At 36.5% G+C, this 14,891-nt stretch overlaps 1 protein-coding gene across 2 annotated transcripts in view; it reads right to left on the bottom strand.

Annotated features, from left to right (window-relative positions):
- The window catches only part of ZNF475 (zinc finger protein 475), a 58,187-nt gene extending 43,765 nt beyond the window's left edge, over positions 1 to 14,422 (bottom strand). For both annotated transcript variants that reach the window (XM_055430252.2, XM_088838379.1), the window contains exon 1: positions 14,291 to 14,422. The gene's annotated coding sequence lies outside the window, so the exon portion shown is untranslated. The remainder of the gene's footprint in view (positions 1 to 14,290) is intronic.
- Positions 14,423 to 14,891: the final 469 nt, after the last annotated feature.

Below are 14,891 nucleotides of genomic sequence, written 5' to 3'. Positions count from 1 at the left end.
CAACAAAAGAATGCTGATTTCCCAATGGGAAATGGGGAAATTTTATATTTTCTTATAACATATATAACATACAATTGAAAAAAGATCACAAATGAAGAAATGTTGAGAACATCAACATTTAACACTCAAAGACTAGGGAAAGGAAGTTCTTTGGTTTCCTAACAGGATCCATTACAGAGTTTACTCTAAAAGCACACTTTTAGTAGGAAAATAGATCCCTCTGATTTACAGAATGTATTTTGTACCTAACTTCTTATGACTATGTATACTACATACTGCCAGACTTGTATATTCCTTCCAATTCTGAATTTCTGTTTAATGTTGCTTCAAACAGTTGCTACCATGTCCCATCTTATGTTGCTAGTAGCTGACATATGTCTAAACATTTTGCTGAAAATCTTGACAAATACTCTGGACTAGATAGCAAACTTCTGCTATAAGATTTTGCTGCATTTAGACAGAGCTTCAAGAATGAAAGAATTTATCTCCAACAGTATCTTCCCTCTAAATGCTGAATCAATTCCCACTCCTGTTTCTGTGTGTGATAGACTCAGGTTATTCAGATACTAATCAAGGTTTCACTAACACATCTGGGAAAAAAAGTTCAAGTTCAAGCAAACCCTGAAATACACTGGTACAGTCTAATTTGCTAAGTAAGAGCAGAAAAAGTAACTCAGCCAAGAATCCAGTAATACTCTTTCAGTTTCCACTTTAAAGTACTTTTGCAACAAATTCAGGTCTATTTAAAATACTAGCTCCAAAATATCTATCAGCTATGGAATCTTGGATATGTAACTTCTCTATGCCTCAGTTTCACTTACATTTTGGAAGAATGATTGATAACTTGCAGAGTTATTGTGAGGATTAAAAGTAAGATAAAATGCTTAGCACAGAGTCTGGTAGGGGATAAATATGTTTTAATAGGTCTTCTTTCCCATATTTTCAAGAATAACACTGCAGGCTGAAAAATGTAATTAGGTGACTATAGATTTTTAAAGTTATTCTTCCTGTTTAAAAATAGTCTGAGGAATTCCTAGGTTTTTATTCTGTAGCTAATTCAGAGAATATTTTATTCATATTTCATTAAAAGACATTACAACCTGTAGTCCTGAAAAGGAAAAAAAAATACTGAAAAATTTTGAGAAATATGACTACATTTTTTAAAGTTATCAGATTAAAGCAGTATGAAATATTTCAATTATGGTGCCTGTCATACTGATAACCCCTGCTAAAGAAACCTGCCCTTTCTCCTCTGGACCGATGGCCTAGGGTGGTCACATTCTGTAGGATATCATTCAACTCCCAGTCCCCAAACCAAGCTGATTGTATCAGAGCTTGGGCACTGGACAAAGCTATCTATCATAGGCTCATCGGCAGTAGTCTATGACATGGCTGGACATGAACAGATGAACTGATTCAATCACAATTAGTCTCTTGGGAAGGATAACAGCAATGGCTGATAAAGCAGAAAAGAAAATAAGAATGAGTTGTGAAGTTGGAGAACAGAAGCATGAAACATCACAGCAAATAACTTATGCTTAAGAAGAAGACAGAATGTAGAAGAGCTAAATATTTCTCTAAAGAAGACATATACAGATGGCCAAAAGTCACATGAAAAGATGCTCAACATCAGTAATTACTAGAGAAATGTAAATCAAAACTGCAGTGAGATTAGTGCCTCACACCAGTAAGAATGGCCATCATCAAAAAGACTACAAATAATAGAAGCTGAAGAGCATGTAGAGAAAGGGGAACCCTCCTACACTGTTGGTAGGGATATAAACTAGCACATCCACTGTGGAGAACAGTATGGAGGATCTCTAACAAAATAAAAATAGAGTTACCATATGCTCCTGCAATGGGCTTCCCATGTGGCATCAGTGGTAAAGAATCTGCCTTTCCAGATCCTGCCAATGCAGGAGACATGGGTTCTATCCTTGGGTCAGAAAGATCCCCTGGAGGAGGGCATGGCAACCCACTCTAGCATTCTTGCCTGGAGAATCCCATGGACAGAGGAGCCTGATGAGCTATGGTCCAGAGGATTGTAAAGAGCTGGACATGATTTAAGCGCCTTATCACATACACATGCATGATCCTGCAGTACCATTCCCAAGCACACACCCAGAGGAAACTCTAGTATGAAAAGATATATGCACCCCAATGTTCACAGCAGCAATATTTACAAAAGCCAAGACATGCAAGCAACCTAAATGTCCATGGACAGATGAATGAATAAAGAAGATGTGGAATATATATACAATGAAATATTACTCAGTCATGAAAAATGAAATAATGTCATTTATAGCAACGTGGATGGACCTAGAGAGTATCATACAAAGTGAAGTAAGTCAGATAAAGACAAATATCATGTGATATAACTTATATATGGAATCTTTAAAAGTGATACAAATGAAACTATTTACAAAACAGAAAAAGATCCACAGATATAGAAAACAAACTTATGGTTGCCAAAGGGAAAAATGGGGGAGGGGAGTGGCAGATAAAGTAGGAATCTGGGATTAACAGATACATACTACTCTATATATAAAATAAACAATAAGGATCTACTGTATGGCATAGAAAACTATATTCAATATCTTATAATAACCTATAATGGAAAAGTATCTGAAAAAGAATATGTGTATGTATTAATACACACACACACACACACACACACACACACATGAATCACCTTGCTGCACACCTGAAACTAACACTACTGTAATACAACTGTAAATCAACTACATTTCATTTTTTAAAGATTAAAATAAAGAAGAAAAAGACAGAAAAGAAGGAGATGGAATGACTGTGGATGAAACAGCGTAGAGCATGGGGACAGGCTAATGATGGAGCACTCAGGGGAGCAACCATGAGGGGCTGCCACTGCCACCTGGGTGCAGAAGACGTACGATGTTCTTTAGTCTTTATGCCTTGCAGTATGTCTGGAAAATATGTGCACTCCTGGAACTTTGTGATAATTCTATTGGAGAATGGAAGAAACCTCTGTCACAATGTCCCAAAAAAGAAATGAGAGATTATGTTCAGATACGACTAAGGTATAAAGAGAAAGCAGACCACCTCACAAGTGGGAAAGTAGTGACCAGGTCAGGGCTGCAGAGTTTGACTGTGGATAGGGCTCTTTCTTCATCTCTCCTAAAAAGGAAAACAGGTGGGGTCTTTAGTTCTACTCAGAAAGAGGCCCACTATAGGGCTGAATAGAGGCCTAGTATAGGGCTGTAGGGTGATTGCAGCCATGAAATTAAAAGATTAACTCCTTGAAAGGAAAGTTATGACCAACCTAGACAGCATATTAAAAAGCAGAGACATTACTTTGCCAACAAAGGTCCGTCTAGTCAAGGCTATGGTTTTTCCAGTCGTCCTGTATGGATGTGAGAGTTAGACTATAAAGAAAGCTCAGCACTGAAGAATTGATGCTTTTGAACTGTGGTGTTGGAGAAGACTCTTGAGAGTCCCTTGGACTGCAAGGAGATCCAACCAGTCCATCATAAAGGGATTAGTCCTAGGTGTTCATTGGAAGGACTGATGTTGAAGCTGAAACTCCAATATTTTGGCCACCTGATATGAAGAGCTGACTCATTTGAAAAGACCCTGATGCTGGGCAGGAGGAGAAGGGGACGACAGAGGATGAGATGGTTGGATGGCATCACCAACTCAATGGACATGGGTTTGGGTTGACTCCAACAGTTGGTAATGGACAGGGAGGCCTGGCGTGTTGTAGTTCATGGGGTCGCAGAGCTGAACACGACTGAGCAACTGAACTGAACTGAACTGATAGGGCTGAAAAGTCAATGGGGATAATATCTGACTGTTAATGCTGAATAATCAGCAGAAATAAAAAAGAACTTGGTTGAGAAACTCTTTTGACTTTCCTCTATAATTCTGAAGCTTTTATAAAAATTACCTACTAATTATTTTGGTGTTTGGCCTGGAGAACAGAATCCACTCAACTCTTTGGCTAGGAATTTGTCTGGAACAGGTAGTTCTTGCCCTTCTTGAGGCCTGGTTGTTTGAGTTCCCTGTGTTTCCATGCACATGTAGCCTTATAATAAATGCCCTGTCTAAGTACACTTGAGTCCACTAAGAAGGTCTGGGTGGAGTTGGATTTATTTAATAATCCATTCAGCCCAGAATGCTGTCTCTGGCAGAAGAGCCTAGAACAGATATTTTGTGATATAGTTTTTGAGTTCCTATTACCACAACCACAGTTAGACATATTTCTAAATAATCCAACCTTTCCATGTATGAGTTAACTAATAGACTACTACAATGCATTTACTTCATCTATATACCTGTTGGGATTGTGTGTTGTGAATCTGAGTCTGTTGAACTGAGGTGGGCAAATCTGCAGCCTGTTATACAGAGTGAAATATTCTAAGTCAGAAAAAGATATATTAACACATATATATAAAATCTAGGGGCTTACCTGGTGGCTCAGATGGTAAAGAGTCAGCCTGCAAGGAGGGAGACCTGGGTTCAATCCTTGGGTTGGGAAGATTCCCTGGAGGAAGGCATGGCAACCCCCTTCAGTAATCTTGCTTGGAGAATCCCCATGGACAGAGAAGCCTGGAAGACTACAGTCCATGGGGTCACAAAGAGTCAGACATGACTGAGCGACTAAGCACAGGACATATGGAATCTAGAAAGATGGTACTGATGAACCTATCTGTAGGGCAGGAATAGAGATGCAGACATAGAGAAGTGACTTGTGGACACAGTGAGGGAAGAAGGTGGGATGAATAGAGAGAGTAGCAGTGAAATATATCCATTACCATATGTAAAATCGATAGCTGGTGGGAAGTAGCTGTGTAACACAGGGAGTGCAGTCTGGTGCTCTGTGACAACCTAAAGGGGTGGGATGGGGTCGGAGGTGGGAGGGAGGTTCAAGGTAGGTGGGGATATATGTATACTTATGGTTGATTCACATTGTTGTACAGCAGAAACCAACACAACACTGTAAAGCAATTATCCTCCAATTAAAAATAAATTAAAGAAAAAGAAAAAAAGGATTGTGTATCACTTTTAATAAAAATACTCCTAGTCACTTAAAGAAACAAAGGCATAACTTTTTACCTAAGTGAGAAGGTTTTTTTGAAAAAAGCAATTAGATTCTCAATAATACCAATGCTTCAGTGATGGTCTTGGCCTTTCCTTCATGGATGCAACTACTGCACTCTTATGATGAAATTATTTGTATTATATGATTCTAAATACTATCTTCATATAGGACAGATGGACCATTCCTAGGGTCTAGTAGAGCTCTTTTTTCTTATGTGGTTTTTCTGTGAAGGTTGGTGGTTAACCCAACCTCCAAGGGAACTTATTAGAGACTGCCATCAGCCAAGGTCCATGGGACACTAACAAGAGTCATCATGAACATCTTCCTTTCATTCTCCTCCTTTACATTTCCTGCCCTTTGAGGCCCAGAAGTCTCATCAGCAAAGGCTACTCCACTCAAAGACATACATGGCAATTCACTCCTAAGGTGACTAAACAGGCTTTTCCTTCCTCCATATCTTGAGAATTATTTCATTATTCTGGACCCTAGGGTGGAAAGGTACAGATGAGATGCACTTGGTCCTCATTTGCTTTCAGTGGGCTTTATAAATTTCTTGGTTTTACTTTTTCTGTTTATTCTTTTCTCCCTGTAGCCTCCTGAAGCTTCCACTTAAGTGCTGTAGCTGTTTGTTCATAGTTTTTCACTTTTCTGATTTTTTTGAATCTCATAATACCACAATTATATGGGAAGATAAAATAGGCTGAAATATCTCAAGACATTATGAAATCAGTATTTGAAAATATATAGATTTTAAATCTGTTTTGTAAATATCATGTGGAAGGATGACACAGTTTCAGGCTACAGATTTTTCTCTATTGATTAATTATAAAACTCCAGTCACAAAATTAAGACTAACACTAAAAGTTATTAAATTGTTGGTGAATCACAACATTACCTATTTTATTTAGACACACAGTGGATAGTGTCCATTTCAGTAAATACAGCTAGAACAGTGTTCTTGTTCTACTTATCAGTAAGCTTTTCCTGGGAGTCTCTGTTGAAAAGTTTATTGGGAAATTTTTGTTACCCATAAACACCCCAACAGCTAAAATAATTAAATTCCACTTGACACAGTACTCCACTTAGGAAAGAAGCTAACCGAAGAGGAAAATGTGGTCTTAATTTTTGCTGACTGAAATGTCATGTGTTTCATATATACTATGGTTCACTTGGAACCGAACAGATAGAGCAGTCCAAGATTTATCATTATTTTAATATTGCACAATCATTTGGTATTTTTGAGAGGAAATGCCATAAAGTGATTCAAATAATGTAAAAACTAATTTCTTACTACCCATTTTGAAAAGAGCTACAATATAAATAATTTTTCACAAACTCAGTAAATGTATTTCCATCCTTTCAGTGAATATATACACTTGGCAAGAGGCTGGAATCTTATTAGCTATATTTATCATAACTATGCTGAGCTCTCTCTTTCTAACTGCTCACACACACCATACACACATCCCCCTCTATACATTTTCCTCCATATCCCTCCCAGGTCAAGAGAACAGACTGATAACCCTCGTCACAACCTTCATTTGACAATGAATCCATGCCAGGATTCCAGTCCATGTAGCACGTAATTGGTAATGATATGCTGGATTGTAACTAGGTCAGATGATACTAATAAGAGCAACAGTTGGCTAAACACTGAATTCTGAGTCTTTCTCCAACCATGGATTTCTTCTATTTCCAATCCTCACTACTTTCACTTTGTACATTTCACAGTAATTTTACTGAAATAACCTCTGACCACATCTTTTGACCTGGGAGAGGTCCTGCTAAGTGGTAAAGGCAGGGGAAATGATCATGGGGCATCATTCCTTTGCCCCAGATCTCCAACTAAGTTATTGATCTTCTTGTGGGCTTGCATGGGAGATGTGGGGTTGAGACAGGAGAGCAAGAGAAAAGGTAAAAGGAACTAGTAGACACTCTACAAGAATTCATCTGCAATGCATGAGACCTGGGTTCAACCGCTGGGTCAGGAAGATCCCCTGGAGGAGGGCATGGCAACACACCCCAGTATTCTTGCCTGGAGAATCCCCATGGATAGAGTAGCCTTGAGGGCTACAGTCCATAGCGTTGCAAAAAAGTGGACACAACTGAACGATTAAGCACGGACACTCTAAAAATAGATTTAGCATTTTTTTTTCTCCCCATGTGAGTGCCTTTTAACGATTCCACAGAAAAGTAAACATCTCATCTCACACCAGTCACCTTATATTTGCTCTCTGCTCACCTTCCTCTCTCCTGTCTTCTTTGCTTTTGTCTGTCTTAGTATCTCTCCTTTCCCTATTCTTGCACTCCTGGCTCCATTCTTCTAGTGATGTTGGATAACCCATGCCACTATATTAATTCACACACAAACAGTCTTCACATCTGTCTCTAATGTAGCCAGTTATCCCACTTGGAGGTTTTGTGCACTCTCCTAAGTTTACTGCCTTGCAGGTAAATGGATGTGCCTTGCTGTCCACATGCTCTTTCAGGCACAGCAGAAAAATCACTCCTACTGTCTAATCCTTCTTTTTCAGAGCATACATAGTCACCTACTAAAGTTATGAAACAAATCCTCAACCTCCCCTGACTAAACGCACCATGGTTGTGGCACTAATCTCAAAATAAAGGCTAAACGCTTGAACTTCTATAACTTGGTGCCTCCCTAAGCCTCTGCTTTGGGCTCCTTTAACTCTCTCCCGTCTGTACTGTGTTGCATCCTTGCTCACCTCTCGGTTCCTCAAACAAACCGAACTCATTCTTGCTCCAGGTTAGGTGAGAGACTGAAAAGGAGCTTTGCACATGCTCTTCTCAAGTAATTTATTTGTCTCTTCCTAAAACACACACACACAAACACACACAGGCACATAGATACACACGCAACTACACAGACACATGTGCATACATGCACACACACATGAACATACCCGTGTATGCACATCATACAGACACATGAACACACACATGAACATGTGTACCACTGCCACCACCACCATCATAGTTATGTGCGCAGTTACGACAGTGCTATTCATTTTCTTTAAAGCTCTTAAAGCGTATATCATCATCATTTGTTTGTTTACATGTGCAGTATTAGTTTCCTTTACTTGAATGTAATCTTCATGAACATTAGGGTCTTATTTGCTCTCTGCATACTCACATCCCAAGCAACTAGTCCAGTGCCAAGCACATTGCAGGCATTGACAAAAAACTGCTGCATGTTGAATGAGCTGAGTAATATTAGCTTGATTTTAAACAGATTTTGAAAACAAAGATCAAGCCCATTAATTAAACAGAAGAATAAAAACAGAAAAGGACTTTTGGAGATAAAGGATTAAAAGCTACTTTTGTGGTATTTTCTCAAGTCTTAGGGATATCCGAGCATCTAACCCTTGTTTAATCTTCCTAATAATACTAACTCAAGGGATTAGTATTTTGCAGCAATTTTTTTGGATCTAACTCCTAGAGAAATGAAAATTTTAAAAAAGTAAACAAATGAGGCCTAATGAAACTTAAAAGCTTTTGTACAGCAAAAGAAACCATAAACAAAATGAAAAGACAACCAACAGAATGGGAGAAAATATTTGCAAAGAAAGCGAATGACAAGGGATTAATCTCCAAAATATACAAATAGCTCATGCAGCTCAATATTAATAAAACAAACAATCTAATCAAAAAAAGGGCAGATATAAATAAAAATTTCTCTAAAGAAGACATACAGGTGGCCAGAAAAGCACATGAAAAGATGCTCAACGTTACTAATTATAGGAGAAATGCAAGTTAAAACTGCCATGAGCGATCACCTCACACTGATCAGAATGGCTATCATCAAAAAGTCTACAAACAATAAATGCTGGAGAGGGTGTGGAGGCAATCCACATACTCTGTTTATGGGAATGTAAACTGGTACAACCACTATGGAGAACAGTATGGATGTTTCTTAAAAACTAAAAACAGAACCACCATATGATTTGTCAATCCCACTCCTGGGTAGACATCTGGAGAAAACAATGCTTCAAAAAAACACATGCACCCCAATGTTCATAGCAGCACTATTAACAATAGTCAAGACATGCAAGCAATCTATTAATAAATGTCTATCAACAGATGAATGGATAAAGAAAATGTGATACATATATACAATGGAATATTACTCAGTCATAAAAAGAACAAAACAATGCCATTTGCAGCAACATGAATGAACCTAGAGAGTGTCATACTAAGTGACAGACAAAAAAGGACAAATATCATATGATATCATTCATATGTAGAATCTAATTTTTAAAAATGATACAAATGAACTTATTTATAAAACAGTGTCACAGATTTTTAAAACAAACTTATGGTTACCATAGGGGAAATGTGAGGATGAGGGGAGAAATAAATCAGGAGCTTTAGGTTAATATACTATATATAAAATATATAATCAACAAGGATCTACTATATAGCATAGGGAACTCTACTCAATATTCTGAAATAGCCTATAAGGGTAAAGAAACTATAAAAGAAGGACTATACGTATATGTATAATTGAATCACTTTACTGTACACCTATAACTAGCACAATGTTGTAAATCAACTACGTTTCAAAACTTTTTAAAGGAATTATCATCCTGGACTTAGAAGTGTAACTACAGTCAGTCACTTGTATCTTCAGGTTTTGCATCTGCAGAATCAACCAACATCAGATCAAAAATAATTTTTAAAAGTCCAGAAAGTTCTAGAAAAACATAATGTGAATTTGCCATACACTGGCAACTATTTCCATAGCACTTATTTTGTATTATATATTACAAGAAATCCAGAGAGTATTTAAAAGTATACTGGAGGATGTATGTAGGTCATAGGCAAATACTATACCATTTTGTATAAGAAACTTGAGGATCCACAGATTTTGGTTTCAGTGGAAGTCCTGGACCCAACTGACCAAGGATCTTGAAGCAGGATAGCCTGTACACCAAATCTAAGAGAAATGAGAATCCAGCCAAGGACTGTGTACTGAACCAAGCCCTATACCTCATGGTAAAGACTATTTAACAAGAAATGGTTACTTGCATCTATAGCACAAAGCTCCTCCCAAGACTAGAGCTAGACAAGCACATCAGAGGTGGCTTTATGACTAGGTAGACACATGTATTGGGTGCTGTAGGACTAGGAAGAAAACTGAAGGAGAAACAAAGTTAGGTTTCCTGACTGAGCTTATTCATATATTGTTTCTTTTGACCACATGAATTCTGAATGCAGATGAGTTTCGAAGCTTAATTCTCCTTGGAAGTCATATTTTCTTTGAAGATAGCTCCACAGTACCCGGCACTCAGAGGAAGAACAGTTTCAAGGCCACACACAGTTCTTTATATGTCAATGTACAATTTTGCAAAATATTTCATCAGAATTCCTTGAAGATTAGAACACAGGTCGACAATCTAGGGCTCCCTGGTCAAACCTGGCCAGCTGTCCATCTTTTTTTTTTTTTTGGTAAATAAGGTTGCACTGTAACAGAGCCATGCTTGTTCATTGGTGTATTTGTCTTGATTGTTTCTGTCTTACCACTGCAGAGCAGACAGACTACGGGGCCTAAATTATTTATTATGTGGCCATTTATAGGAAAAGTTTCCTAACCTCTGAATTAGAGCACACAAACGAGAAAACTCCATTTTAACAGTGAAACATCCAATTATTCGTCAATGTGAATTTACAGAATAGCACTTGGTGCAACCACAATCCTAACAAGTTTTGTTTGCGAGAACTCCATGGGCCTTCTTTTAGAATTCTCTGAAATAAATGTTTGGTTGCACTGTACTCTGGACATTCTATTTGCAGAGTCCACTGCACTCTGGACATTCTATTTGCATTTGTCATCACTTTTAACCTGCTCACAATGTGCCTCCTTTACATTTCCCTTCCTGTTGCCCCCAGCACTATGTGTGCATCCTGCTATACTTATATACTGTAATATTTAGAAAAGGTTTCTCTATGTCTTTAAGACTCCACAGGAATCTCCTCTGCTGCCTCAGGAAGGGTACTCTGGAATTGCTCACATTCTTCACCACTTACAACTTATCTCTTGAACTGCAAAACTCCTAAAAATGTTTCATTCACCAGGGAGTTTGGGGAAATTTTTTAAAATAATAATATTAGAATAAAACAATATTCATTTAAATTATATAAATCCGGAGAAGAAATGGTCATATTAAAGTCCAGTTTCTGAACAAATTTCTCTTATAAATAATATATAAGATTCAACTTCTAAAACAGGTTGGAAAATTCAAACGGACAGAAGGGATAGTTTACATTCTCGGGCTTAAAAGAAATGGATGTTTTATGACAGGGATAGCAAACTTGAAAAGCCTGAGGAAGTATTTTTCTTTGGTAAACTTTTGAGTGCTGATAATTTTCTGTAAATTCATAGGAATGCACAAAAACATTCTATCCAATGTTTATTTTATCAGGCATAGGTTTTTTTCTCTGTAATTGTGAGATATATGCTGTTAAACAGGCAAGAGAGTAGAGATTATAAGCATTACTTCCTTGTAGAAATTATAAACAAAGAAATATTTTCCTCCCTTCTTTCCTTGTCTAGAACAGTGTCTGGAAAACAGTAGACAATAAATTATTGAATGAATGAATGAATGAAAATTAAGTTCAAGCCCCATTTTATATAAATGGGTTTGAAAAACATATCTCTTTTACTGGGATTATCATTCTTGATTAAATTTATAACCATATATTTTTGGTTTTTGATTACTACAGAATAGCTTAAGATCAGATTACTGTCTAGGAGGAGATTTGGAAAACATAAAAGACAGAATGCCCAACCTCATTTAAACTCTTATGCATGGTTCCACTGGCAAACAGTCATGGAAGCACTCAATTTGTATATTTGTTTTGAAGTTGGACACTGAGTGATGAACACTTTCATACACACAAGCCAAGGTAACTGGCTTATTAAAAATTAATGATGCCAATAAAGACATCAGTACAACTATAATCCTATCAAGTTTTGTTTAGATTGATGTAATGGAATAGAGTCCAGAAATAAATGGTCGATTCACATATGTGGTCAATTCATATTGACAAAGATGCCAAGATATTTCAATAAAGAGAGGAAAATCTTTTAAACAAATAATGGTGGAATAACTGGATTCATGTAGCAGAAAAATTAGTATCTACCATCTACTGTCACCAAACGCAGAAGTTAACTCAAGGTGAATCACAGAACTATATACAAAAACTAAAACTATAAAGCTTCTAGAAGAAAGTATAGGAAAATACTTTATGATCTCAATATTTGAAAAGATTTCTTAGACAAAAACACCAAATGGCACTAAACATAAAAGAATTTAAAATTTTACTTCATGTAAATTAGAAACATCTATCCTTTAGAAAATATCATTAAGAAAACCAAAAGATAAGCCACAGATCGGGAAGAATTTTTTGCAATGCATATATTTGACACATATGTGGCAAGCAACCCAACACGGGTTGCCAAAGATGGGCAAAAGCTTTGAATAGACGACTCACAACAGAAAATGTATAAAATATCAATAAGCTCATGAAATAATAGTAAGTTAAACTAAAAAAATAATCTGCATTTTTCTGATATTTTTCAGGAAAATGAAAATTAAAACCACTGAGATACCATTATACACACACTAGAATGGCTAAAAAATTTTAAATTGTAAATACCAAGTGTTAGGATGTGAAAAAAACAGAAACTCTCATATATACCTGATGGGAGTATGAAATATTACAACCACTCTGTAGAACCACTGGGCAGTTTCTCATAAAGTCAAATCTATATCTCCCTGATAATATGGAAATTCTATTCCTAGATAATTACAAATGACATAAACACATGTTAACAAGTAAATGGATAAATCATCCATGATGCATTCATATAACAGAATATCACTCCACAATACAAATGAACAAATCACACACAATGACATAGACCTCTTTCAAAAATAGTATGCCAAATAAAGGTCATATTCAAAACAGAATATACTGAATTATTTCATTTATATAAAATTCTAAACAGGTAAAGCTAATCTGTAGGTGACAGAAAGTAGATCAGTGATTACTTAGTGGCTGGGTGGGCAGAGAATGAACTACAAAGGTTAATGGACATGTTCTTATATTTTATCATTGTTGGTAAAATGGATAAAATCACTTGTCAAAACTCATTAAACTGTGTACTTAAAATGAGTGCATTTTATTGTATGTGAATTATATATCAATGAAGATGATATAAAAAGAAAAAAACACTTAAACAAGGACAAGAAATATGAATAGATATTTAACAAAAAAGAGATACATATCTCTAACAAGCTCGTGTAAAAATGCTTAACTAATTTTTAGTCATGAAGGAAATACAAATTATAACCACAGTGCCATATCATTTCATATTCCTTATAAAGTTAAGCATACATCTACCCTATCATCCATCAATTTTAGTCCTAGGTCTGACCAAAGATAAATGAAAACACATGTCCACCAAAAGACTTGTGCAAGAATGTTTAGTGCAGCTTTAGTTATAGGAGCCCCAACCTGGAAACAAACCAAATATCAATTAATAAGAAAATAGATAAACAGCTGTGTAATAATTCTATAATGCTATAATACTCAACTATACAAGGAATTGAACTGCTTATATACATAGCAACAGGAACAGTCTCAGAAACATTCTTCTGAGTCAATGAAATCAGATACAAGAATATACACTGTATGATTCTACTCATATAGAACTCACGAACAGCCAAATTATTCTCACAGTAATAGAAATGAGAACTGTGGTTGTTTATGGAAGGGGGATTGACTTGGAAGACATGTGAGGAAACTTTCTGGGCGATATAATTCTGATTAATGTTAAAAATGTATTTTATCAACTTTTCTTTGAAGAAAATTTTAAACATCACCCCCTTAAGTGGAATTTGATTCTTTTAGTAATTAAAACATTTAATTCATAGCTCACATTATTGCCAAAATCATCCAATGAAGTAAAACCGTATTTGTTTATTTGTGTAGTAGTACTTGAGGGTTATTTTTTTAAGAATGGATTACTTTTCTTTGGATTCCTTTTCTATAGCAAGCAAATATCACTATATAATGCTGAGAAACAAGTGGAAGAGATTAAGGTCATTATTGCTAGTTGAAAGGTAAGACTTGAGACTGATTAGCTACCAGACAACAGAGAAAGAACACACCTTCTGGGAGCCTCACCTTGTAATACTTGTTCTTTATTTTTCTACTTTGGCTTTTGTCATGGCTTGCTGAATCTCTTGGTGGGGAAGCTGGTGGAAACAGGAGTAGAATAGCTGGGAGCTCAAGAATTCACATACCCTCTTGCAGGAGTTCTTTTAGGAGGTGAGGCTGGCTGCCAGGAGCAGGAACCTCTGCCTTTGTCGCCTGGATGTATCCTGGCAACCTGTCAACAAAACGAACAGGACTGAGTTCTATAGTAACAGATTGGAAACTCCAAAACAAGGGGAGAAGAAACTCAGAAACAGATGGCAAAATAGGTATGGACCTCAACTTTCTTTGAAGTTGACTCTGGGAGTTTTACCAGTGGACTAAGCATCACAAAAAGGGATGCAGACTGATTTAAGCCACAAGGCTCTTCTTGGCAGTGGAATGGAGAAACACTTCTTTTTTCCTAAAGAAGAAAAAAAATTACTGATTATTCTATTGATCTTTTCTAGAATGTTTAAAAATAGGAGACCTTGACCTCTTCTAAAAGGAAATGGATATTCTCCATGGTTCTCAAAGGGTGTATTGGTCTGAAATACAACAAAAATGCAAGAGCTAGAAGATAATTATTTTC

The sequence above is a fragment of the Moschus berezovskii genome, chromosome 8 (genome assembly GCF_049115385.1).
Source record: "Moschus berezovskii isolate FMDL1 chromosome 8, NW_MosBer_1.0, whole genome shotgun sequence".
NCBI lineage: Eukaryota > Metazoa > Chordata > Mammalia > Artiodactyla > Moschidae > Moschus > Moschus berezovskii.
The sequence above is the reverse complement of the archived record's forward strand: the minus strand, read 5'-3'. Positions and strand labels throughout refer to the sequence as shown.